At 43.5% G+C, this 27,993-nt stretch overlaps 1 protein-coding gene across 7 annotated transcripts in view; it reads left to right on the top strand.

Moving 5' to 3' along the window:
• Nucleotides 1–27,993, top strand: part of PPEF1 (protein phosphatase with EF-hand domain 1) — a 164,724-nt gene that overhangs the window by 6,705 nt on the left and 130,026 nt on the right. For 5 of the 7 annotated variants that reach the window (XR_013531532.1, XM_078362843.1, XM_008989035.4 and 2 more), the window contains 4 exons: nt 5,501–5,598; nt 13,730–13,960; nt 20,929–21,015; nt 23,692–23,796. The gene's annotated coding sequence lies outside the window, so the exon portion shown is untranslated. The remainder of the gene's footprint in view (nt 1–5,500; nt 5,599–13,729; nt 13,961–20,928; nt 21,016–23,691; nt 23,797–27,993) is intronic. The other 2 variants (XM_078362844.1, XM_035288254.2) reach the window with 1 other exon arrangement.

Genomic DNA, 27,993 nt, shown 5'->3' on the forward strand with positions numbered 1-27,993 from the left:
AACCAGAAAAGCTGAAGCCTTACAGTGGCCTACAAGGCTTGTACCTCTCTGATTATAAATCCTATTACTGGCCGGCCGTGGTGGCTCACACCTGTAATCCCAGCACTTTGGAGGCCAAGGTGGGTAGACACTTGAGGCCAGGAGTTTGAGACCATCCTGACCAACATGACGAAACCCCATCTCTACCAAAAACACAAAAATTAGCCAGGCAGGTGGCATGTGCCTATAATCCCAGCTACTCAGGAAGCTGAGATGGGAGGATCACTTGAGCCTGAGAAGCTGAGGTTGCAGTGAGCTGTGGTTGTGCCCCTGCACCCCAGTCTGGGTCACAGAGTGAGACTCTGTCTCAAAAAAAAAAAAGATCCTATGACTTTGCCTTTGTTTTGACTCCGCTCCAGCACACAGGCCTGCTTGCTGCCCCTTCAGTTACACTAGGTCTCTCCTGCCTCAGGGCCTCTGCTCCTGCTGCTCTCGGACTTGAATACTCTTTCCTTAGATCACACTGTTGCTTATTCTCTCACCTTGCTCAGGTCATACCCAAATATCTTTTCAGTGAGGCCTTTCCTGACTGACTATTGAAAATTGCTGGCCAGGCGCGGTGGCTCATGCCTATAATGCCAGCACTTTGGGAGACTGAGGCGGTTGGATCACGAGGTCAAGAGTTTTGAGACCAGCCTGGCCAATATGGTGAAACCCCCATCTGTACTGAAAACACAAAAATAAGCTGGGTGTGGTGGTGTGTGCCTGTAATCCCAGCTACTCGGAAGGCTGAGGCAGGAGAATTACTTGAACCTAGGAAGCAGAGGTTGTAGTGAGCCGAGATGACGACACTGCACTCTAGCCTGGGTGGCAGAGTGACTGTGTTTCAAAAAAAGGAAAAAATTGCTACTATTCTTTTCCATTCACACTAGAGACTCACTGTCCCCCTTACCTGCTTATTTTTCTTATGGCAATTAATTTGTACATATTTACTAATTTATTTTGTTGATTGTCTGTCCCCACCATCCTTGACTGGAATGAAAGTTCCATGAGGACATGAATTTGGCTTCGTTCTCTGCTGTATTACACAGAGCCTAAATAGTTTCCAGCACATAGTAAGTGCTCAGTGAATATGTCCTGAAAAAAAAAATGTGTCAGTGTTGAGGGTGACTCAAGCCAGGGCGATGAGTTCCAGTCAAAGCTAATCCTGGGTTTTTGCTTGACTTCTAGAGCAGAGACGTGTCCTAATTCACCTTGGACATGACTGAGATGATCTAGAGGCTGGCAGTTCTGCTGCCATCTTCCTGTTGCATTATATTAGACAGGGCTCTTGGTTGCATACAACAGAACCCTCTTGTTCAAAATATTCACTTGTCTTCCCCATGTAGGATTTTGACACCATGGCCCCACTGATAGACTTGTCCAGGTGACTGGCTTTGCCCAATTGAATGTGAGCCCAGGTGATGTGTATGACTTCCAAGCAAAAATGTAAGAGCCAGTGTGGTGGCTGCTTCTGTCCTTCCCCTTTGCTGAGAGAAGAACAGCAATGCCCCAGAGACAAGCTGGCCTGAATTTCAGAGGGAAGGCTCTGTGTTACAGAACCGCAGCCCATCTGCACCGGCCGTGGAACTGAAGTGCAAAACAAACTTTTATCATTGTAAGCCACTAACGTTTGGGGTTGTTACCAAAGCATAACACCACCTAAGCGGCTTCAACACTCCCACCACTAGTTTTAGAGGACAAGGAGTTTATTAAAGGACATCAGGTGGCCCACAAGATCTCCAAGAAGGCCTTGGTGACTCCAAAGCTAGGAATGATGTCCAGATCTCACTAAGGGACCGTGCTGGCACAGGGCACGCTGCTGCCTCCTCTGAGTACAGGTTTAGTAACTCAAACCAGCGTTGGAGCCCAGAATTATGACCACTGCTGTCTCTGGAAACTGGACACCTCTGCCACTAACCTTAGCAGAAGATGGCTTTTGGGAGCCCTCCACGTCTTCAGGTTGCCCTCTTCTGGATTGAAGTTGCTGGCAGAGCTTAGTTTACCTGCCTGTGCTCTTGCTACCAAAGAAGCTGGAAAAGCAGTTTTCTTGTTTCTACTTTGGGGAGTTAGGAGTCAAATGGGAAGAATTACCAAGACATAGGGAGGAGATTCAGAAGTTAGTGAATGATCATGAGGCCTGAAAAACACCCACGACCTGCTGGAGGCCTGAGGATGGAGCCAGCACCAAGGGATTCCAGCTGAGCAACAGAGCAGCTGGGTGCAGTCACTTACGCCCTGGCCTGAGTCATGCATATATGATTGACTCTTCAGTTATTTGAGAAATCCATTCCCAGCTTTGCTTAAGCCAGCTTGAATGGGTTTACTGACACTTGCAATCGAAAGAGTCCTAACGATCTATGTCTAAAATGGACGGGCATCGGCACAATGGCTAACAGTGGTGCCCTGGCTTGGATGCCTGAAAGTTTTGTTTGTTCTCAGTCCCTAGTAAGTGGGGATGAGGCTGACAGTCGTGGGAATGGTCACTTCTGGTAGGGTAGGTGTAATAGTCTGTTCTCATGCTGCTAATAAAGACAAACCCCAGACTGGGTAATTTATAAAGGAAAGAGGTTTAGTGGACTCACAGTTCCAATGGCTGGGGAGGCCTCACAGTCATGGCAGAGGATGAAGGAGGAGCAGAGGGATGTCTTACATGCTGGCAGGCAAGAGAAAAATGAGAGCCAAGCAAAAAGGGAAAAGCCCCTTATAAACCCATCAGAGCTCATGAGACTTATTCACTATCATGAGAATACGGGAAAGACCCGCTCCCATGATTCAGTTACCTCCCCTCCGGGTCCTTCCCATGATGTGGGAATTGTGGGAGCTACAGTTCAAGATGGGATTTGGGTTGGAGCACAGCCAAACCATATCAGTAGGGTTATGGTTTCCCTGTCTCCTGGGGAGCCAGTAAGTACTCCAGTACAGCAGGGCACTTGCTCACATGTGGCACAGTAACCAGGGCAGGTACAGTCATACAGTGGGCAACATATCTGCGGCAGATACTGCTAGTTGCTTATCCAATATCCATTCCTCTTTTCCTCAGTAATAAAAGTGAGAAGAACACAGTGGTACAGGGCTTGCTGTGTATTAGGAACTGTTCTAAGCTCTTCACTCGTATTAACTCATCTGATCCTCACGAGATCCCTGTACTATTACCATAGTTAGTTTGCAGGTGAGAAAATTGAGGCACAGAGTAAGTTGGTAATTTGACCACGTCACACAGTGACATACAGGAGCAAGGTTCTAAGCCTAGACCATTTGGCCGCACAGGCTGTGCTAAGCCTCTGCCCTGCAGTGCCTGATTTTGTTTGGCTTGGCGATGTGTCCGGCTAAAACAGCTTCATTTCTCAGGCTCCCTTACAGCCTGGAGAGACTGTGTCCGCAATTCTGGCCAATCAGATATATAAGTAGGCAGGCTTCCAACACCATTTCCTTCAAAGGAGGTAGACCCATTTGCTATCCCCCTTTTTGCCCATAGTTCATCTCTTCCTGGAATGTGAATGTGGCACTAGAAGTAGGGCATCACTTTCTTTTGGGATCACCATTTTGCGGCCAGGAGTTGACAGTTGGGAAGAAGAAAGCTGCATGGCTTGGCTGAAGGAAGGAAGGTGCCTGGGTCCCAGCCCATATTCTCTACTCTTGGTTCCTTGTGAAATGAGCAATAACATCCCTCATTTTTAATGCTACTGTTTAGTGGAAGTTTGTTACATGAGGAAAAATACAGAGCCTACTGATTGAACCTTTCCACGTTGCCGAGTCATAGCTGTCTCCTGTACCAAATTAAATGTCTTGAATTTGCCCCCTAGCTGCCAAGGGCTTGCCCTGTGTTCCAGTCCCTTGATGGAAGTTGTTCATTATCAAATGCCTGCAGTATGTGTGGGAATTTTTTTTTTTTTTAAGTGTATGACATGGCCTAATCTCAAGAAGTTTGAAGACCATGAGTTAGCCCAAAGGACTCATTTCTTCCAAGATACTAATGGAAGATAATGGCTTGATGCGATTTTCCTAATGTAGGATGTTATTGGATTTGAATTTGGGCCCGGTCTCCTTTCTCTTAAAGAAGAAACTTGACAAAGGAGAAGGCCGATGAGAGGTAGGCAGGATGATATGCAAAAACCTGTCTAATAGAAAAGAAGGCCTCAAATGGTATACCTTTCCAGACCAGCTGTCTATAACCTTCGCAATCACTTTCAATGAGATTTCCTAGAGATGGCCACTCTAGAGAGAAACATATCAGCTTAGAATGCTTTGTCTCTCCCTCTCTTATTTACCTGTCTTCAGATGTGCCTAGTTTCTTTTTTTCTTTTTCTTTTTTTTTTTTGAGGCAGAGTCTCACTCTGTTGCCCAGGCTGGAGTGCCGTGGCACGATCTTGGCTCACTGCAACCTCCACCTCCCGGGTTCAAGCAATTCTGCTGCCTCAGCCTCCCAAGTAGCTGGGATTACAGGCACCTATTACCACACCTTGCTAATTTTTGTATTATTAGTAGAGATGGGTTTTTACCACGCTGGCCAGGCTGGTCTTAACTCTTGACATCAGGTGATCTGCCCACCTCGGCCTCCCAGAGTGCTAGGATTATAGGTGTGAGCCACCGCACCTAGCAGAGGTGTGCCTAGTTTCTAAAGTCACTCCCCTGCGACTAGGTAACTGAAAACAACAATTTGACTACTGCCAACTCCTCTAGAGCCCCATTTAAAAGGCAATGCTTGATAGCAGCCAGCGCTAATCGGTGATGGAAATAAAATGGGTTACTCCCTCTACTTCCACAGCACTTACTGTCTGATTTAGGTTTCCACATGGATTCAGCTGGGCACGCAATAAGACTTACCTCTAAGCTGTTCTCCACAGTCTGAGGGAAAGATTTCAAGAGTGGTGCAGGCGTTAAACTCCAATCATATTGTGTATTTTTACTAGCGATTTCAAGAATTGGAGATCTTTTAGATACAGTTAGGGTAGAATCTGAAGGCCATCTACAATAATGAAAGCGAAACCAATTAGTAGGTAGTTTAACTCATTTAGAGGCTATCTGCAGGCTAGCAGTTTTCCTCTGCTAAATCCTGTTAAGGTGCAGGGGGTTCTATTTTGTGCCGAAGGAGCAGGCTGCCATGACAACTGTCTGTGAATATTATTTCAATATTAGTCATACATTTCCAATGTCTGCCTCTGGGCTCAGCGTTCTTCTAAAGCCTGAATACACATTTATTCTTAATTGACCTCTCCTGGACATGTTTACAAAAAGAACAAAAACCATACACTTTCAACTGCTGACTTTTTTTTTTCTTTCGGAAGAGAAATTTAAATGAATTCACACAATTGCAGATTGATTGTGGATCTTGTCATTGTTTCTTTTAGAAAGGTGATTTCGATGTGAACTTACATTGCGCCGGACTATAGATTTTATTGAATAGGCGTACTACACCAGGATTTGGAAAGTTCTGCAGGCGTGTAGTCCTTACAGAAATTTTTTTTTTTTCAACTAACAGTATCAGAAAGAATGTTGTGGTTGCCCATGGCAGAAGATCCAACCCAAACTGAGTTAGTAAAACCAGTTTCCAACGAATCTGCTTTGAAAATTCCCAAGGTAAGATTTGATCCAGAGACTTAGGATGGAGGGCTTGCGCTCATTTCCCTACCCTTCTCTTGGTCGGCCCTTCTCCATGTATCACTTTCACCCCCTGGACTGGCTCTTCTCATAGTGACGCCTTGCTCAGAGCACCACACTAGTGGGAGATGCGTGAGTCTGTCCCAGCACTCTCTCCAGGTACCCCAAGATTCCCTCATATTATCTTTCTTTAGCTGTGTGCCCACCCCACACACACCTTTTTGCCAGGAGAAGAGGATGTGCTGTCTTAGGCCTGAGTTATGTGCTTGTTCCTGGAAAGTTGCTGTGGCTTGGGGAGCTGGCTCTGGTAATTGGCTTAAGTCAGCCAGGGCCCACACTTAGAGTTGGGGGCTGCATCAATCCCACACAAACCACATGGTAAAAACAGGGAGCGGGGGTGATTTCAAAAAGGAAAATTGTGCTTCTATTACAAGGCAGTTAGGGGACTATTTGCTAGCCACCTGGTTAGGGAACAGAATGCTGGCCTAATGATAATATTAATAGCTAACATTTACTGAATACTCTGAGCCAGGCACCAAACTGCTTTACAGTTGCATTGCTTAGAGAATGTGTTTGGCTGCCTGGAGTAAGGTAAATGGAAGCAGGGGCTTAACACAGAGTGGTTGGTTTTCGTCCCACATGATACAAAGCCAGGAGATACACAGTGTCACATTGTCATCCAGGTCTCAAGCTCGTCCCTCCATCCTCCTGCATCATTATTTTGGTATTCTCAATGTGAGGCTTTCTTCCTAGTGTGTACAAGATGGCTGCTCCTCCTCCAGGCATTGTATCCTGGTTCCAGGCAAATGGGAGAAGGACAAAGAGAAGAGGCTTGTGCCAGCTGAATCTTTTCTTTTTGTATCAGGAAAATTGCTTTTCTGGAAGCCTCAGCCTGTAGATTTCTGCTTATATCTCACAGGCTAGAACTGTGTCACATGACTACCTTTAGCTGCAAGGGAACCTAGCAAATCAAGTTTTGTTGGCTGAACGCTGTCACCTAGAACAAAACTGGGGTTTTATTAGGAAGAGAGGGAGAATGGACAGTAATGATCAGTGGCTGCTGCAATGTGTATTAACCCATTCATTCGTTACATCAACCCAGTGTGATCAGTGCTATCCCTAGCCTGTTTTATAGTTGAAGCAACAGGCACAGAGAGGTTATGTAATTTGCCCAGGCTCACACAGAGCTGTTAAGTGGTGGGGCAAGAACTTGAACCCATGATCCAAGATGGCTGACCACTAACAGCTCAGGATTGTAGCTCCCAGTGAAAGCTCAGAGAACGAGACGACGCCACATCATTAGACGAATTTTCATCACTCACCGATCAGCCAATTCCCAGTGGAGGAGCCCCACGGGTCGCCAGCGCGACTCTTGTGGCCGCCGCAGCGGTTTTGCCGGCGTCTCGGCGCAGCAGCTCTTCATGCAGAGCCAACGGGACCGCTTCCCCTACTGACCGGAGTTTGGAGCTCCGGGAAGTCAGAGCCGCTTGTTGCGGACTCAAGAGGGAAGCCAGACCAGAGATTCCCGGGCAGAAGAGCACCATCAGTCTTACCGCTGCTATTTAGGCTGCCATAGCGGGTTGCTCGGATCCCAGCACTGGGAATCAATAAGTCGGACGTCGACTCAGAAAACTAATTAGAAAGGCGGTTCATCTACAATGAAGGGAAAAAAAACAGCCTAAGAAGGCTGAGTATACTCAAAATCAGAACCCATCAGCAACGGAACAAGCCCTGATGGAAGAGGACTCATCAGTAACGGAACAAGCCCTGATGGAAAAGGACTGTGTTCCATTATCTGAAGTAGGCTTTAAAAGGTGGATGATAAGAAACTTCTGGGAGTTAAAGGAACTTGTTCTAACCCAATGTAAAGAAACTAAGAACTTGGAAAAAAGGTTAGATGAAATGTTGAAAAGAATAGACAATATAGAGAGGAATACAAATGAACTTATGGAGTTGAAAAATATAACACGAGAACTTAGTGAAATATGTACAAGCTTAAACAGCCGAATGGATCAAGCAGAAGAAAGGGTATCAGAGGTAGAAGACCAACTTAATGAAACAAAACGACAAGACAAGAATAGAGAAAAAAGGATGAAAAGGAATGAGCAAAGTCTCCAAGCAATATGGGACTATGTGAAAAGACCTAATATACGCTTGATTGGTGTACCTGAATGTGACGGAGAGAATGAAGTCAAGCTGGAAAATACTCTCCAGGACATTATCCAGGAAAATTTTCCTAATTTAGCAAAGCAGGACACTATTCAACCCCAGGCAATACAGAGAACACCACAAAGATATTCCTCAAGAAGACCAACCCCAAGGCACATAATCATTAGATTCACCAAGATCGAAACAAAGGAGAAAATATTAAGGGCAGCCAGAGAGAAAGATCAAGTCACCCATAAAGGTAAGCCTATTAGGCTTACAGCAGATCTCTCAACGGAAACCCTACAAGCTAGAAGAGAGTGGGGGCCAATATTCAATATACTTAATCAACAGAACTTTCAGCCCAGAATTTCATATCCTGCCAATTTAAGCTTTACATTTGAAGGAAAAATAAAATATTTTAGGAACAAGGAAGTACTCAGAGATTTTATTACCACCAGGCCTGCTTTACAAGAACTTCTAAAAGAAGCATTATACACAGAAAGGAACAACCAGTATGACCCTTTCTAAAAATACACCAAAAAGTAAAGAGCATTAACATAAAGAAGAATTTTTATCAACGAAAGGACAAAATAGCCAGTTAATGACAAATGGCAGCAACCCTAAATTTAAATCGACCAAATCTCCCAATCAAAAGATACAGACAAAATCTAACGGTATATCCAAAGATATACATAGACTCAAAATAAAGGGTTGGAAAAAAAAAACCAAAAATGTACCAACCAAATGGAGAGCAAAAATAAATAAATAAGAAGCAGGAGTTGCAATTTTCACATTTGACAAAATAGATTTCAAAGCTACAAGGATACAAGGGTAAAAGGAATAATGTAATAATAAGAGATCTTAACACCCAGATACATAAGACCCATAATGAGATTTAGATTCAACGAGACAACAAATTGATAACGATACCCGGGACTGGAACTAAGATCCAGAACAAATAAACTCAATAGAGCTCTCCATTTTAAACACAGAAAATATACATTATCCACAAAATCTAACGATATATCTGAAGATATATAAAGACTCAAAACAAGGGGATGGAAAAAAACTCACCAACCAAATGGAGAGCAAAAATAAATAAATAAAAAGCAGGAGTTGCAATTCTCACACTTAATAAAATAGATTTCAAAGCTACAAGGATGCAAGGGTAAAAGGATTAATGTAACAATAAGAGATCTTAACACCCAGATACATAAGACACATAATGAGATTTAGATTCAACGAGACAACAAATTGATAACGATATCCAGGACTTGAACTCAGAGCCAGAACAAATAAACACAATAGAGGTCTCCATTTTAAACACATAAAATATGCATTAACCACTTTAAACACTCAAAATATTGATCGGCCATTATTGAAACCCATTTTAGGAATGAAGTAATATTCCTTTTTCCCTCTTTTTCTTTTTTTCCCCTTCTTTTTCTCTTTTTCTCTCTAAAAAAAAAAAAAAAAAAAAACAGAGCAAGACTCTGTCAAAAAAAAAAAAAGAAACTGAACCTGTTCTCTGCCATTTTCACAGAAAACAATCAGTGCCAGGGATGTAGGGAAAGAGGGTTGGAAGAGGGTGACTGTACTGCCCAGGTTCCACCCAAAGATAAGCAAGGTAGAGATTCACAGAATTCAAATGAAAGGACCGAGAAAAAAAAAAAAAAAAAAAAAAGAACTTGAACCTAAGCAAGCTGACTAGAACCTAATTCTATTATGTTCTATTATGTTCCTAGACATATCCTGACCCACTGGGCAGACCACATTTCTTCTCTAGGATGTATATCCACTCAGGGAATGCAGGCTTCTCCTAGAAATGGCAGCTAATATTTGTTTAGCTCTTTATAGTTTACAAAGAGATTACCACTTAAATTATTCCCTTTAAATAGTATTTTTTTTTTTTTTTTTGGAGACAAAATCTCACTCTGTTGCCAAGGCTGGAGTATAGTGGTGTGATCTCAGCTCATTACAACCTCTGCCTCCCAGGTTCAAGCAATTCTTGTGCCTCAGCCTCCGGAGTAGCTGAAACTACACTGGTGTCTCAAAATTAGCGCACATCACCACACCCTGCTAATTTTTGTGTTTTTAGTAGAGATGGGGTTTTACCATGTTGTCCAGGTTGGTCTTGAACTCCTGGCCTAAAGTGATCAGCCTGCCTCGGCCTCCCAAAGAGCTAGAATTACAGGCGTGAGCCACTGCACCCGGCCTATTCTCATTTTTAAAATGAGGAAACTGAGGTTTAAGAGGAGTTGCCTAAGTTCCTCAGGTTGAAAGTGGCAGAACTGATATTCCCTCAAAATTATAAAAAATTAATCCTGTTTCCCTTTCTTAATCTTCCTGCTCTTCTCCGCACAGAGGAGTTCATTTCTAGTTTTTTAAAATGACAATATTTCACTCTAGGCCCTGTATTAACTTCATAGCCTTCTCAGGAAAACTGTTTCTCCATGAAAAAGAGAAATCTTGGCTCTGTCACCTGCTTGTTTTCACACAGCCCACCAGCAGGAATGTGGTACATCAGTGGGAACTGTGACAGAAGAAACGGAGACCTGGAAAGGGAGGTGGTTTTTCTTTCACATCATATAAAACCCAGAGCTCTGTCAGAAAATGAAAGTGTTAGTTATAGATAGCTCTTATGGATCTGTTAAAGAGTCATTAAACATATAGACATTTCTTGTCATTAGTTACATCAGATTACTTTGTTACTTTTCTTTAAAATGATTTCATAAATTGAACTTGTCACTAACTAAGAGTGACAGCCCACTGCACTGGGATAAATTAGAGAAGTTTCACTACATTACTGACACCTCAGTTTGCTTATGACTATTATTTCTCTCATTCTTTTCAAGTCTTCGAAATCTTTAGCTTTTGGCATTGCTTTATTTACATATCACAACATTCTTCTGTTTTAGTGTTACTACTGAGTAAACCATAAAAATTGCAAGAACATTGTAGAATTAAAATATTTTAGGGAGGCATGAGACCACAATCAAATACATTTAAGAAATACATTCGTTTGCTGGGCATGGTGGCTCACACCTGTAATCCCAGCACTTTGGGAGGCCGAGGCAGGCAGATCACCTGAGGTCAGGAGTTCGAGACCAGCTTGACCAACATGGAGAAACCCTGTCTCTACTAAAAAAAACCCACAAAATTAGCCAGATATGATGGCACATTCCTATAATCCCAGCTACTTGGGAAGCTGCGGCAGGATAATCACTTGAGCCAAGGAGGCGGAGGTTTTGGTGAGCTGAGATTGCACCATTGCACTCCAGCCTGGGCAACAAAAGTGAAACTCAGTCTCCAAAAAAAAAAAAGAAATATACTGGTTCAGTCCAGAAAGGCGGGACAACTTGAATCAAGTAGGAGGAGGAGGAGAGGCTTCTGAGGTATAGGTAGATTTAAAAATGTTCTAGTTGACACTTAGTTGAGTTTATCCAAAGACCTGGGATCAATAGAAAGGAAATGTCTGGGTTAAGGGACGGTGGAGATCAAAGTTCTTATTGTGCAGATGAAGCCTTCAGGTAGCAGGCTTCAGAGATAATAGACTGTAAATGTTTTTTTTCTTTCTTTTTTTTTTTAGACAGATTCTCGCTCTGTATCCCAGGTTGGAGTGCAGTGGCACAATCTCAGCTCTCTGCAACCTCTGCCTCCCGGGTTCAAGCAATTTTCCTGTCTCAGCCTCCTGAGTAGCTGGGATTATAGGTGCCTGCCACCACACCTGGCTAATTTTTGTATTTTTAGTAGAGACGAGGTTACACCATATTGGTCAGGCTGGTCTGGAACTCCTCACGTCGTGATCTGTTCGCCTCGGCCTCCCAAAGCGCTGGAATTACAGGCATGAGCCACTGCCCCAGCCCTGTAAATGTTTCTTATCAGACCTAAGGTCTGTGTTGCTATTAATGCTGGAGAGGTAGAATGAGGCATGTCCAACTCCTGTTTCTCATGATGGCCTGAACCAGTCTTTCAGGTTAAAATTTAAAGTGCCCTGGCCTAGGAAGAAGTCCATTCCTATGGTTGGAGGGCCTTAAAATGAATAAGACCAAGTGTGGTAGCTTGCGCCTGTAATTCCAGCGCTTTGGGAGCCCAATATTTGAGACCACCCTGGGGAAGATGGTGAAACGCCATCTCCATAGAAAATAAAAAATTAGCGGAGTGTGGTGGTGGATACCTGTAGTCCCAGCTACTTGGGAGGCTGAGCAAGGAGGATTACTTGAGTCCTGGAGGTGGAAGCTGCAGTGAGCTATGATCATGCCACTGTGCTCCAGCTTGGGCACAATCATAGCTCACTCTCGACAGAGTGAGACCCTGTCTCAAACAAATAAAAAATTAAAAACAGTACTGTGTTATAGAGCAGTGCCACTCAAAGTATGCTTCGTGGTCATCTAGGAGCTTATTAGAAATGAAGCTTCACAGGCCGGGCGCAGTGGCTCAAGCGTGTAATCCTAGCACTTTGGGAGGCCGAGGCAGGTAGATCACAAGGTCAAGAGATGGAGACCATCATGGTCAACATGGTGAAACCCCGTCTCTACTAAGAATACAAAAAACTAGCTGGGCATGGTGGTGCGTGCCTGTAATCCCAGCTACTCAGGATGCTGAGGCAGGAGAATTGCCTGAACCCAGGAGGCAGAGGTTGCGGTGAGCCGAGACCGTGCCATTGCATTCCAGCCTGGGAAACAAGAGCGAAACTCTGTCTCAAAAAAAAAAAAAAAAAAAAAAAAATGAAGCTTCACAGCCTCACCCCAGACCTATTGAATCAGAACCTCTAGGAATTGGGCTCAGGAATCCGGGTTTTGACGAGATCGCTAGGTGACTTGTAAGTACATTCAAGTTTGAGAAGTGCTGTTTTAAAGTTTTACGCAAGGGAGTTGTAAGACTGACAGATTGTGCACTCTTTGAATGTTGGTGAAAATAAGAGCTTTGGCTTTAGTAAATTAGACCTATATTGAACTCTGGATTCTCCTTTGAAAATCCCCAAATCCTAGCCTCCAGTTAGCTACTCCAGGTCACAAGCCTTAGCTCAAGTGTTTGCTTGACTCCATCCTTTATCAACACCTTCACCTGATTAATCCATGTTCAACCTTCTGCTGTCAGGTCAAAGATGACTTCCTCAGAGAAGCCTTTGCTCGACCTCCCAACTCCCTCCCATAAAATGAATACTTGTCCTTTGCAATTTCACATTTATTTTTTATGATTTAATTAATATTTACATCTCCTACTAGGCTATAAGCTTTAGGAGGGAAGAGAACTTATCAGTTTTGCTAATTGGCATATCCCCAGGGTGCAGAACAGTACCTTGCACATAATAGATGCTCAACAAATATTTATTTAATGAATATATGAATGAAACCAAGCCAGGAATAAGTGCACAAAAGAAAATGTTCTAAAAGTTTTTTCCGGAGGCTTCTCTGTAAACTCTTAGTCATCTGAGGCAGTAATAGTGAGGGTTTTGAAAATAAAGCCCTGGATATTTTCTAGGCCTTGTTTTTTCTTTTTTTGGGGACAGTGTCTTACTCTGTCACCCAGGCTGGAGTGCAGTGGCACGATCTCAGTTCACTGCAACCTCTGTCTCCCAGGTTCAAGTGATTCTCCTGCCTCAGCCTCCCGAGTAGCTGGGATTACAGGTGCCCACCACCATGCCTGGCTAATTTTTGTATTTTTAGTAGAGACGGGGTTTCACTATGTTGGGCAGGCTGGTCTCGAACTCCTGACCTCAGGTGATCCGCCTGCCTTGACCTCCCAAAGTACTGGGATTACAGGCATGAGCCACCGCACCTGGCCCAGGCCTTGTTTTATCAACATTCCTCCAAGAAGCAAACTTTTCTTTGTTTCCTGTGTTCATGAACACAAAAATGGTTGACAGGGAGGCAATGGTGGCAAAAAGCTGGAATGTGCCTTTCAATAAGCAAGAAATAGTGCTCTCATCGAGGTCATCTTGTCCACATTCCATTGGCAGGTGATGTCATATCTGCATCCTCCATTGTGGGGTCACCACGGCAACCTATTAATCATTCTAGAATCTACCTGTTGAAGACTCCAGATGAGACTGGGCAACCATCTTCAGTAAGACCTGTGTGATGAAGGTTGTGTCCTGAGCCTGCCAGTCAGGCTGAAAGATCAACAAATGAAGATCCAGGAGTCTGCCTCTCTCGAACCCGTGTGGATCTAATCAAACCTTGTGGGAAAGGTAAGAGCACTTATGGACCAGATGAATTGAATGTGATCTGGGTAGGCATGGGACAGTGATCGAAAGTTAACCTGTTGCCTCTGTCTGTTTAGTTGTTTAGCCTAACTTTTGTGGTCTTTATGTTTTATGTATGAAGTTTGTTATGCTTTAATAGATATGTATAGGGTGGAATTGGGTCACCTTAATATACTGGAAAAAGTATATCAAAGTACTGAGTCATAGGACTGTGACTTTGGGGAGACCACCTAACTTCTCTGGGCCTGGTTTCTCTCCTATAAAATGAAGATGTCTGAGGGACTTTCTGGACAAGTCCAAAGGATTAGAGTATCTTACCACATTTCAGGCTCACCTGTTCCAGAGCTCTGGGCAGAGAACCTCATGATGGTCTTGCAGTGTGCCTACATTCTCTGCCCAGATCAGTTTTGCCCAATTCCTAGTGCTTTGACATGAGAGGTAGTTGCATAAATGTGTATTCTTTGTTTAGTTTTGTTCTTGGAATGGCAGATCATAGCTCCTGCAGAAGGAAAAGAAGAAAAAATAAGGAATTACCATTGCTTTACATTGACTCATGCTAGATGTCAATCTGAGATACGTGCAAAACACAAGCACATACAAGATAAAGGAACAGATTGTGGCAATATTTAAAAATACCCTAGCTTTCTAAATTAGAATCAGTTCTGATAAGCCTATTTGGAATTCATGCAAAACATCCATAACTCTGACAGTCTGAACTGTACATGGCCAAGGCAAATTGCTTCTAGGCAGTAATTGTAGGTGCAGGTCTAGGTAGACTATACGGTAGTCTCCATTGCTTTACAGATAGCCCTCAGTCCTTGGCCTCTTACTTTCCAGGTGGCTTCTTTGTTAGCCTCCTTGTTGGCTCTTTCCTCTTTTGATTCTCTTTAATGTCTCTATTCCCCAGTGTTCTGCTTTTGCCTCTAGAGCCTTACTCTACAAGCTCTCCCTGGCTATTTTATCTTCTGTAATCACTTCAGCTATTGTCAGCAACCTGATGACCTCTTTAATCTGACTCTCCAGTCCTGATTTATTTCCTGAGCTCCAAACCCAGGCTGTTACTGCCTATGGGATATTTCAACAGTGAGGTCTCCCAAGTACTCAAATTTAGCACACCGCTAACTGAACTTAAGATTTTTTTCCACCATAAACTCACTTGTCCCTCTTCATGTCTGACTCTTGTACCCTTTAATACCCTATTGTAATGAATAGCATCATCTCCTAGACTGTAAATTACAAGAAGGCAGAGACCATGTCTATCTTGTCCACCCTTGTAACCACAGCGCCTAGCATAGTGCCTGGCTCATGATAGACACCCAGTTAATATTGTTGAATAAATGATGAATCCATTTATTCTTCCAAACCAAAAACCTTGGAATCCTCCTTGATGTCTCTGTCTCTCTCACTCTCTACGTACAGTCTGGGACCTGTAGGGTTTATTACATAAACCTTTTACATTTGGCTCTTCCCTCCCCTTCATACCTGCTGCCGTGACTTTAATTCAGCCCTTACCATCATGTATCACCTGGATTATTGCAGAAGCCTCGTCATTGGTCTTTCTGTTACCTGCTTTTCCCCATTCATCACCATCTGATCCCTAGAGTGATCTTCTTGCAGCTTGAATCTAATCAGCTTACCCTCAGGCTCCCCTTGACTTAAACAGAGTTTGCAATCTGGCAGCTTTAGGCAGAATCCACGCAGACTATACGATGTTTTGAGAAAATGAGAATGACTGTATTTTGTTGCTTCTAAGTTGCATGTTTTTTTCACATTTTAGCAGCTCTGATATTGGGATGTGTCTTGAAATGGACAGAGTGTCAGAGTTTGATCAGTGGTGGTGTTCTCTCTTATTGGTACATAAAACAGCAATGCACCCTGTAATCAGTGGCTTCTTAAATTTACTGAAAAATACTCATGCTAACATTCAAAAATAAGGAGATCGGACATAGAACTATCTTCAGCTTCTCTTGGAAAATTGCATCAGGCAACACTGGGCTGCAATTTCTGGATAGCAGCCGAAGATGGAGCTACCAGTAAGTAGCAGCTACCTCATTTAGACAAAAACTCACTACAGTGTCTCATGGTTTCCACCCAGGCTGCTTTAGTCATTTGTATTATCTGCTCCAGCCCATTAAGCATTTGAAAGGACAATCTCTGACTGATAGATTGAAGTCCAGATTCTTTGTTGTAATTTATAAGAACACACAGTTGGCACCAGCCTACCTCCTCCAGGTTAATGTTCCCAACCTTCGCTCTGTACTCCCTCTATCCCCCAATCTCAAGTATAACAAGCTCCCATATTCCCTGGAATGCCTTTCTGCATCTTTTATGCCCTGTGAAACATTTCCTGGTGTTCCCAGGTTGAGCTAATTTCTTTCTGGACTCCAGTAGTACATGGGCATATCTCTGCAAAAACAGCAGTTACTTTTGCACCAACCTAAAGTACAGTTCTGTGAATTTTTTGGGGGGGGTGGGGACAGAGTCTGGTTCTCTTGCCCAGGCTGGAGTGCAATGGCACAACCTTAGGTCACTGCAACATCCATCTCCCGGGTTCAAGGGATTCTCCTGCCTCAGCATCCTGAGTAGCTGGGATTACAGGCACCTGCCACCACGCCCATCTAATTTTTTGAATTTTCAGTAGAGACGGGGTTTCACATTTTGGTCAGGCTGGTCTCAGACTCCTGACCTCAGGTGATCCGCCTGCCTTGGCCTCCCAAAGTGCTTACAAAGAGATTACAGGTGTGAGCCACTGTGCCTGGCCAGTTCTGTGAATTTTAACACATGGATAGATTAGCATAACCACCATCATCATCAGGATATAGAACCTGCCCCTTAAAACTCCCTTTTGCTAGCCCTTTGTAGTCACTCCCCTCCCTCACCTGTAAAACCCCTGGTAACCACTGATCAGTTCTCTGTCACTATAGTTTTGTCTTTTTGAGAATGCCATATAACTGTCTGTATCCCTTTTGGCCTGGCTTCTTCCACTCAGTAATGCCTTTGAGACCCATCCAGGTTGTATGTATTAGCTTCATTCATTTTTATTCCTAAGTAGCGTTTCATTGTATGGATGTCCCACAGTTTGTATATCCATTCACTCATTGAAGGACATTTAAGTTGTTTTCAGTGTTTGACCTTATGAACCTGTATACACGCTTTTGCACGAATAGAAAATTTTATTTCTCTAGAATAACTACCCGGGAGGAGGATTGCTGTCATATGGTAGGTATATGGTCAACTTTATAAGAAACTACCGAGCTCTTCTTCAGAGTGGCTGTGCCACTTTGCATTCCTGTCAGCACAATGTTAGAGTTCGAGCTGCTCCACATTCTAGCTAGTACTGGATATTGTATTGAAAAAAATTTAGCTGGGCACAGTGGCTCACACCTTTAATACGGATACTTTGGGAGGCTGAAGCAGGTGGATAGCTAGAGACCAGAGGCAGATAGCTAGAAACCAGTCTGGGCAACATGGCAAAACCCTGTTCCCTACAAAAAATACAAAAATTAGCTGGGCATGGTGGCACGTGTCTGTAATCCCAACTACTTGGGAGGCTGAGGTGGGAGGATCACTTGAGCCCAGGAAGTCGAAGTTGCAGTGAGCTGTGATTGTGTCACCATGTTCCAGCCTGGTGACAGAGTGAGATACTGTCTCAACGCCCCCACCCAAATTTAGCCATATTCATAGACATAGAGTGGTATCTCATGGTGGTTTTAATTTTAATTTCTGCTTCTTTGAATCTGGTCTGGAGGAACTGCTGTACACAAAAGGTAAATTCATTGCCAGTTCAGTGGTACTTCAAACTTTGATCTGTTACCTTCATCTGTCTTCTGTTACCTGCTTTCCAGAGTCTTCATATTACTTGTTTATTACAGTGGAACAGATTACCAAAAAAAAAAAACAAAAAACCTAGTGGCTTGAAACAACACATTTATGATCTTACAGTTTCTGTGGGGCAGAAACCCGGGTGTGACTTTGCTTGGCCCTCTACATCAGCATCTGTTGTGAGCTGCTGCACACAATGTGTTGACTGGGCTGCTGTCATCTGAAAGCTTGATTTGGGAGGGGTCTACTTCCAAGTCCATATAGTTGTTGGCAAGAGTCAGTTCCTCATGGTCTGTTTGATGGAGGGCGTTAGTTCCTTGCTGGCTTTTGGCCAGGTGACTTCCCCCAGTCCTTTGCCACATGGACTTCTCCCACATGGCAGCTTACTTCATTGCAAGCACGCAAGCTGTGAAGCCAATAGGGTCTGTTAGTAAGACAGAAAGTCGTAATCTTTTATAACCTAGTCATAGAAGTGACATCCCAATACTGTTGCCATATTTAATTGATTGGAAGCAAGTTGCTGGAACCAGCCTATGCTGAAGAGGAGGGATGACATAAGGGTGTGAATTGACCAGGAGGAAGAGATTATTGGGGACAGCTTAGAGTCTGTCTGCCATAGTCCTCAAATGGCTGCTCCATGGATTCTGCCCAGGTTTTACAGCTATGTCCCATGGGAGAGAAAGAGTAGAGTGGGTAGAATGTCCTTTTTCCCTCTTACCCAGGCCAGAACCTTCTGTGAAGCTTTTTGATTTGGTTTATGAACATTCAAGGTTAATTTAAGGAATTTCTTTAAACTCAAGCCATCGAGGACCAAGTTAGGGTTAGATTAAGCAGTGAATTTAAATTCTGATATCTATTAATCTTTTTATTAAATCATGACCAAGGAAAGCTCAACTTTTGCATCGAAGATGGAGTCTTTTGAAAACTGAACTTCCATGCCTTAAAACATGACAGGTATTTCAGCCTGTCATTGTGGCTGCTCACCAGGTGACCCCAACAGTTACATCTGGCAAGCACTGACCTTTATAAATTTCTTCCATCTGACGGTAACTCCTGACCCACTTTTAATTTCTTTTAATGACTTCCTAATGACTTGTCAGATCTGGCCTCTCTTTTCTACTACTTAATGTGATTTTTCAGTACCGAGAACTCACCCTTGAAAATATGCTTGATCCTTTCTCTATTTAAGTGAAAAATTACTTGGTATTCCTTTCTTTTCTACATGAAGGAGCTGGCCCTTTAAATTAGAGTCCCTTGTTTTTGTTTTTGTTTTTTTTGAGACAAGGTCTTGCTTTGTTGCCCAGGCTGGAATACAGTGGCTCAGTTATGGCTTACTGCAGCCTTGATCTTGCAAGCTCAAGTGATCCTCCTGCCTCAGCCTCCTGAGTAGCTGGGACAACAGACACGTCCCACCATACCTGGCTATTTTTTTTTTTTTTTGGTAGAGATGAGGTCTTGCTATGTTGCCCAGACTGGTCTCCAGCTCATCAGCTCAAGCAATCCTCCCCCCTCAGCCTCCCAAAGTGCTAGCATTACAGGTGTGAGCCACCACCCCCAGCCTTTTTGAACTTTTTTGATCATGGACCCCTCACAGTAAGTTTTGTGAGAATGGACCAAACATATTTATTTATTTACAGCTAATACTGCCAAACTGATCTATTGTGTACATGATCAAATATACATGGAAATAGAATAACAGGAATAAGAAAATAGATTAAAATGTGAGTTCTGATGTTTTGCTTTCTCATCTCCAGCAGATCTCTGTGCATCTGCTGTGGGGCAGCTACCCCAGTTTTGGAGACTACTGGGGGTTAGGAAGTCGTGATTGGGTGTGATTTCTTGCCAGTGGCCCCAGCATCAGGAGGCTAGCTCAGAGCCACCAGAACTGGGAGGCCAGCCCTGTCTGAGCTTTCCCACTTTGGTGCTATGGGGCACTGAGGTATCAGGAGCCACAAGCAGACACCTTATGTACCTACCACCAAACAGATCTGCACATGCCGCTGTTTTCTTAGTCTCCTCTCCAGTCCAGCTACTTTGCCTTGATTCTAACATACTCCTCAGGGTGTGTCATGATTTATAATGGGAGCTGTCCATTAGAACTACTTTGCCTCAGCAGAAATTGGAACTGTGGCCAGCTCCAGGAAGCTTGTAAAATAGGAGAGGCTTGCCTGCAATACCCTCTCTCTCCCTTGAGAGGTAGCCAGGCTTCTCCATTCCCTTCTGTCTTTACATAGTTTGCTATTGCCATGGACTAGCTAAATGTTGTGGGTTGGGATGCCTCAGAAACAGAGCCTGAGATAAACATTTGAGAGCAAGAAGTTTATCTGGAAGGCAGGGAGAAAGGAAGTAGGGCAGCGGGGAAGTGAGAAAGGAAGGGAAGGCAATCAAGAGAGATGAAGTCCAGCCTGAAGAGGTGGAGAGGGCAGCCATTTTTCAATCTTAACATCTGGGCACCTTTCTTCATGTTATTGCAGCATTATCATGAGGAAAGAGGTTCATTTTGATTTCTAGTTCCCCTCTCCAATTTCACACCCTAGTTAAGTACTGTAGCAAATGCATAGCTATGGAAGCCCCCTTCCCACCTCTTTCCTTTGGCTGATGCCTGGTCAGTCATCAGGTCTCAGCCCATTCATCACTTCTAGGAAGACTTCCTCATCCCCCTTTCTGATCAGGGCTTTTTCTCTGTGCCCCTGGAATGGCTCCTACCTATTTTATTAGCTATTTTATCATACCATATTGCTTTCATTTATTCATGTAATAGATATTTATTATGTGCCTGACACTGTTCTAGGTACTTGGTGTATGTATTCCAATATCCAATCGTGTATTTTTTTTTCTCTGCCATTTGTGTCTCTGTTCCTCAGCAGTGCCTGCCACATAGGAGGTGCTCAATAAGCATTTGATGAATTGAATGGAAGGACACCAGGCATCTTAGTGTGAGGGTGATTTGGTATTGCCATGGCTTTTTCCAGGAGCCACCTCATCTCTCACCTTTCCTATTGGCTGTTTCCAAATGATGACATGCCTATCGAGAGATAAATTGACCTACCTTGACTGTGAGGGGTATACATCCGTTAACGAGTAAGTTTAAAACTTAACTTCACTCTGCTCATTATTTTTTCTTTTTTCAGGTTGGGAGAACACATCTCCACTCAGCTACAGGAAAGCCAGAGAGCATTTGAGAAGAGGCTGAAGCTTGAATTTTGCAAACACCCAAGGTGCTGACTCAGGCAGTAGAGAATAATGATTATAATAAGCAGGGGTTCTAGAGCCAAAGTGCCCGGGATCAACTCCCAGTTCTGCCCCTCATTTGATGTTTGACTCTAGGCTACAGTTCCTAATGGGTGAAGAGGGATCATAATAGTATATACCTCAGAGGATGGGGTGTGGATGAAATAAGATTAACATATGTCAAATTTAAAAGTGCCTAGAACATGGTCAGTGCTTGATAGATGTTATCATTATGGTGATTTATTCACTCACATCAATATTGGTTCGTTTAACAATCAGAGGCTGACTATAAGACCCCTGTGGCGCTCAAAGTAACATTTCAGTGTTCTTTGTGCAATAGAAAAATACAGTGAAGTTGTTCATTTAAAGCAAATTCTAAGTTTTCAACAAATTACGTAAAGGGCACAGCCAATCCAATTCGTGGTCCAGGGGCTGGCCATTAAAATAACCACCTAAATCATGAGCTTTTTCTCTGCTTTCCTTTCTTTCTGTGGTTAAACAAATATTTGGTGAGTACCCCTTTTGCATTCAGTAACGAGTAGGTTTAAAACTGAGGATGTGACCAGGTGCAGTGGCTCACACCTATAATCCCAGCACTTTGGGAGGCCAAGGTGGATCACCCGAGGCCAGGAGTTTGACACCAGCCTGGCCAACATGGTAAAATCCCGTCTGTACTAAAAATACAAAAAGTAGCCAAGTGTGCTGGTGTACACCTGTAATCCCAGCTACTTGGGAGGCTGAGGCAGGAGAATCGCTTGAGCCTGGGAGGCGGAGGTTGCAGTAAGCCCAGATCGCGTCACTACACTCCAGCTTGGGCAACCGAGGGAGGCTGTGTCTCAAAAAAAAAAAAAAAAACCACCACACAACTGGGGATGCCAAGAGGAATGAAATAGATCCTTTCCCTTTAGGATTTCACATGTATAAAGGGCAAATTATATCACACTTTGAGCAGCTCTATAATTGGGTGCACACGTGGCTTTGAGAGCCAGAAGACAGAGTGACTAATTCCCCATTGGTGATTCAGGAAAGGCCTCACACAGAGGAGGTAACATTGGAATAACTGTATCTAGACATAGCCATCATTTAATGGCTGAGGATTGAATAGGCATTTGGCTGGGAGAGCCAGCTGTATACCTACATTGTCCACTGTTTTTTCGGAGCCTCAGTAATTATGCTATCATTTACAATTTGTGTGGCAGCCTCATCAGGTCCTACTCTTGGCATCCCCACCATGGAAACCTGAATGGTTGTATTGCCTCATAATGAGGCCTTCTGGTGATGTTTAATATACAAATAGGAGGGCAGAAGCCCAGAGCCACCTCACCGGTTATTTTTCAAGTGACTCCATCCAATTAAATGGCAAACTAGGTAACCACTTTACTAGATCTCCTGTGGCTTTCAATTGCAGAAAGGAATCTTGCTAAAGAGCAGCTTGGGTGGGGTTATGAAATGGTTATGGCTGGAGTCCTGTAAATTTTAGCTGGTGAAACCTAAGACCAATAAGCTTGAAAACATGGATGCTGTGTCACCAGCTAGGAAGAGTTTGCCAGGGAAAGTGCTGGTGATGCAGCCGTGGTCAGCACGAGCCTCTGGAAACAAGACCACCGCTAGATTGCCTCGAACATAGCAGTACTGTGGCTGCTGGTGTCCATTATTGCCAGGGGCACTTTGAATTTTCAAGTATGTCTTCCTCCTCTCCCAAACCCAGCAGCATTATAGGCCACCTTTCCTTCCCCTCTCTGCTGCAGAAGAGAGGTGATTCTCCCTTCACAGATAAGTCCTCCAACAAGGAGCTATTGAACAGCTGGTAGAGTACCAATGTCTTACACCCAGTGGCTGCTTCCTTAAACCCACACTTTTCTAGAACCAAGCAAGAATGTTTAGTTTTTCCACTTCCTTCTCTTAATTGTACCAGGCTCCTGTAACGTTTTCTAAAAATTATCCTCAGTTTACATAAGAATGCTTTTCTGGGCCAGGGGCGGTGGCTCATGCCTGTCATCCTAGCACTTTGGGAGGTCGAGGTGGGCAGACAACGAGGTCAAGAGATTGAGACCATCCTGGCCAACATAGTGAAACCCTGTCTCTACTGAAATACAAAAATTAGCTGGGTGTGGTGGTGCATGCCTGTAGTCCCAGCTACTCAGAAGACTGAGGCAGGAGAATTGCTTGAAACCAGGAGCCGAGATTGTGCCACTCCACTCCAGCCTGGTGCCTGGTGACAGAGCAAGACTGTCTCAAAAAAAGAAAAAAAAAAAAAAAAAAACAGTGCTTTTCTGCTCTTATTTACTGAAATTCTCTTTTCTGTTTTGTACGGATGGCAGATTATTTATGCAAACAGTAGCCTGTTCTGCCCATACACAGCCTGGTCCCTTTGGAAGTAGTCACGTGGCCGCTGACTTTGCAGCCCACTACTTGAGCACATCTTCAGGCCAGTAACAGCAGGGCTGGGGCAGAGAGCTGCACTCACAGCCAGCGCACTGAATCCTAGATTCCTGGCTCCAGGCTGAAAGGCAGAGCAGCCTGGCCCTGTTCTAGTTATTTCTTTTTGTATGAGTGTGTATATATGTTTGTTTGTTTAAGCAAGAGCTCTCTCTGCAGAGTGGGGTGTGTGTGTGTTGGGGGATGCTTCAGAGAGAGCTGAAATTGTACCTCTTTTCTTTTAGACCTCTACATTCCACCATAGAGAAGTTTTCTTTCTCGTCTTCATTTCTTTTGAAACACCTGGGGTGAGAAAAAAAACCTCTGCATTGGCCAAACAGAAGAAACAGGTAATATGTTTGTTTATTCTTAGGGATTTGGGGCAAGCAGAAGTCTACATCATAAACATATTGTGTGGCAATGAAACAGGGAATGTGTATTCATTGGAGTATATCTTCCTGCTTTGCAATTTCTTGGAATGATTGTTCTCAGAGATGCTGGTTGTAAATCAGTTGCCATCAGTTGAAGAAGATGTACAGATGACTTGGCAATCTGAAGGTTTGTGGCCTATTTCAAATGAACTTGATATCTGGAAAAACTCTACAGTCACTTGGGTTGAGAGCTAGAAAATGAGGGAAGGGATCCTTCCAGAAACCCTTCTAGGTCCCCTCAGGGAGTATTCTCCAAACTCTACTGCATTCCTTCATATTTAGAAATCTTCCTTTAGCTCCCTTGGCTCCTTGGCATCTTAGAGGTTTCCAGCTATCTGTGAGACTGGAAACAGAATTCCTTACAGTGTCCAAAATTCTCTTTAGTGATTTAGTTATTATGCAAAGTGGTCAGATTAGATCCTGAAACCAAAGCATAGCCTTTTAGTGGGAAGACATTTTTGTTCTTTAATGATTAAACAGAGTGAGTCTTCAGTTCTGCCACTAATTAGCTATGCCAGGGAATATGTTATTTACCTCCTCAGTCTCAGTTTTGTTCATCTGTAACATGGAGATGACTATACTACCTTGAAAGTTTGCTGTGAGAATGAACTGAAATAATAGAAATATAAAGCACCCACTGTGCTGGGTAAATAATAGTCCCTTAATCAATAGTAGTGATTTTAGCTACCATTATCATTGCTGGTATAGCATTCGTTCAGATCTTAGAGCTCTTGAGGGAAAAGAGCCCATTGCTTTGTGACTTTCAGTTATCCCAGAACCTGTAGGTACCCAAGGGGTTTTGTCTTTGGGAGGCCCCAGACAAAGCATTCTGAAGAAAGAGACGGCCAGGCATGGTGGCTCACGCCTGTAATCCCAGCACTTTGGGAGGCCGAGGCGGGTGGATCACAAGGTCAAAACATCAAGACCATCCTGGTCAACATGGTGAAACCCTGTCTCTACTAAAAATACAAAAAATTAGCTGGGCACGGTGGCGTGTGCCTGTAATCCCAGCTACTCAGGAGGCTGAGGCAGCAGAACTGCCTGAACCCAGGAGGCGGAGGTTGCAGTGAGCCGAGATCGCACCATTGCACTCCAGCCTGGGTAACAAGAATGAAACTCCGTCTCAAAAAAAAAAGAGAAAGAGACTTGAACAAATACAGTGGGTCCACACCCATGCATGCCCCCTCCTAACTCATCAGCTAAAAAGAGTTGGTCTTTGTTCAAGCCAGTTTTTTCCCACCACTAAGTCCTCAGTACAAGTCAGTAAGATATGCATTATTATCTCTGTTTTCTTATGAGGAAACTGAGGTACAGGGGAATTAATGACTAGCTGAGAATTCAAACTCCTGTTGTCTGACTTCTAAACCCAAGGCTCCACTGGGCCAGCATTAGGCAGTCAGGAACAATAGTTCTTGAGATGCCTTACTTCAAAAGGGCTCCTTGCTAGGCTGTTTGGGAAATAGTGATCAGCTCTTTCTGAGAGATTCACAGTGTATGTTCATATATTAAAGGCTCTGAGAAGTCCTGCAGTAAAGAAACCTTTCCAACCCTGCATACCCTGAACTTACTATGTGATGGTGGGACCTTTATTTTGGCCTTAGTCCTAGAATCATAAACCACATAGAACTACTCTTCCACAAATACACTCTGGAAAACCTGGCACCAGGCCAAGCTGTTTCCTGATTACAATCATGTCTGATGTATCAGCAGACACTTTCAGACACTTTCTGGTGGTCAGTATAATTTCCTCCATTTTCTTCTTTTTTTTTTTTGAGATGGGAGTCTTGCTCTTGTCACCCAGGCTGGAGTGCAATGGCATGATCTCGGCTCACTGCAACCTCCACCTCCTGGGTTCAAGTGATTCTCCTGCCTCAGCTTCCTGAGTAGCTGGGATTACAGGCACCCACCACCACACCCGGGTACTTTTAAGTAGACACAGGGTTTCACCATGTTGGCCAGGCTGGTCTCCAACTCCTGACCTTGTGATCTGCCCACCTCGGCCTCCCAAAGTGCTGGGATTACAGGTGTGAGCCACTGTACTCAGCCTCCTCCCTTTTCTTATCCTCTAATCTGGTGAGACCCAGGAGGAATCACCAGCTTGGTCTTATAGACCTCCCCTTACTCATTTAAGATCCCAGACATAAGCAATTGCTCCAGTGTTCTACTGGAAAGGTAGTAGTGGATGGGACCTCTCTGGTGCAGGCTGCCAGGGACTCCTCTGCCTCACCCTATGCCTCTTCACTATATTTAGGCCACAGATATCAGGCTATAAAACCTCTGTGGCAATGAATACCAAGCAGAATGCAATACGGTGAGCCTGATGAGACATCTGTTCTCTATGCTAGCACAGTCCAGCCGGGAAGAATTACACCTGCCTACTTCATTCCCACTGTGGTGGTCGGGAACGAGGGTAGAGAGTATTGGTGCCAATTGAATGGCTATGGTTTCCAGGTTTTAGTTCATCAGGGCTAGAGCTAAAGCCAGTTTCTTGCTAAAGCCAACATCTCTAGGAAAAGCTAAATTCTAGCATGGGAAATCGTGAAGCTGACATCTAGAATGCCAGAGAGGGATTGTGTCAGGGTGGCTGAGCCAGGGTGTGGGAATGGGATAGAGATGAGCTTAGAAATCAAATCACCTTAAGAATGAGCAAGAACAACTCAGGGAGGCTGGGCTAGTGGTTGGAGGGTGCTTGGTGGCAGAGGGAGGTTAGGTTGTCTCCACAGCCTGTCTTTTGTTCTTTCCTTGTATTTTCAGCATTGGGAGTGAAAGATTAGGATGAAAAAAACTGAAAAATTAGCAGTTCCACCCACTCACCCCCAACACACACACAGTAAAAATCTTTTAGCGGAAGGCTTTCCTTTTGCAGATTATAAGTGAATGCCAATGATGAGCCATTATTGCATACTTACTCTTTAAAACCATCCTTGGTATATTTTGGAGGGGACTGCAGCACTTGCCAAGTTTCAAGCAGTTTTGTTTTGTTTTTTTGTTTTTTGCCAAGATCCATCCAGGGGCTTGTGTTACCCACTAGGGCCTTATTGGGCCTTTGTGACCCCTGTGGATGCCTCCCACCTCTTTGAGCCTAAGAACCCTTTTCAGGCCTCAGGGAATCACTTCTTCAGAGACTTCTTTAATGCACTGAGAGCCTTCCTAATGCTGACAGAGGGTGGGAAATGGAAGAAGCTTAGATTTTACCAAGTCATGGAAAATCCCCAGTCATTTTTATCAGCTTTATAATCAGAGATGTCCTCAAAGGCACACGCATTGCTTACAAACTCACTTCCCTTGCTCCTGGAAGTCTAGGTGGGGCAGTATGTGGGAGGGGAAAGTAGTACCTTGCTTTACCAGCTCATATTTTGGTGAGAATGTAAAAGAACTGACTTTTTTTGTAACCTGTTACCTGAGAGAAAGACAGGTAAAAAATAAATTGATAATAATTAATAATGTAAAAAATTCTAATAGCCAATTTTTTCTAATGGATAATCAAAAAATTCTAGAACAATAATCACATCTTTCCATCATGGTTTAAAAGCTTTCTTTAAAAATGGATGTATAAGTACCACCCCTTTCTGATTTAATAAAATGCATTTGTATAATCAAATAGCATACACCTATATACAAAATGATGGATTAATAATGACTTTTAGCAACTAAATTTTTAAAGGACTCTGGCATAGAAATATTGATTCCTATATTTATTCATTCATTCATTTAGCATTATCCAACATCTGCAATGTGAAAGGCACCATGTGGGTGCCAGAGATTCAAGGGATATTTAGGAAGTTGCCCATGGGGCGAATAGTCTAACAGAAATATACTCAAGTTTGATGCTTTTTAGTTCTTAATGAATCTTTTATATGAAATTGTGTTTGTTGTGTAATTTTGTTTGTTGTGGATTAACTGAGGGGTGACTGAGAACCAAATGCCTTTGGAGAGACATTGAGACATTGCTTTTTTTGTGTGGAAAAAGAAAATTGAAATTGAAATATATCAATCAGTCCAATCAGTGTTTATGGCCTACTCAATGCTCAATTCTTTTTTTTGTCCCTGTTTTCTTTTTTAAATAAAAAAATATACTTTTTTTTCTGAGTCAGGGTCTCACTCTGTCGCCCAGGC

This window comes from Callithrix jacchus, chromosome X (genome assembly GCF_049354715.1).
Source record: "Callithrix jacchus isolate 240 chromosome X, calJac240_pri, whole genome shotgun sequence".
NCBI lineage: Eukaryota > Metazoa > Chordata > Mammalia > Primates > Cebidae > Callithrix > Callithrix jacchus.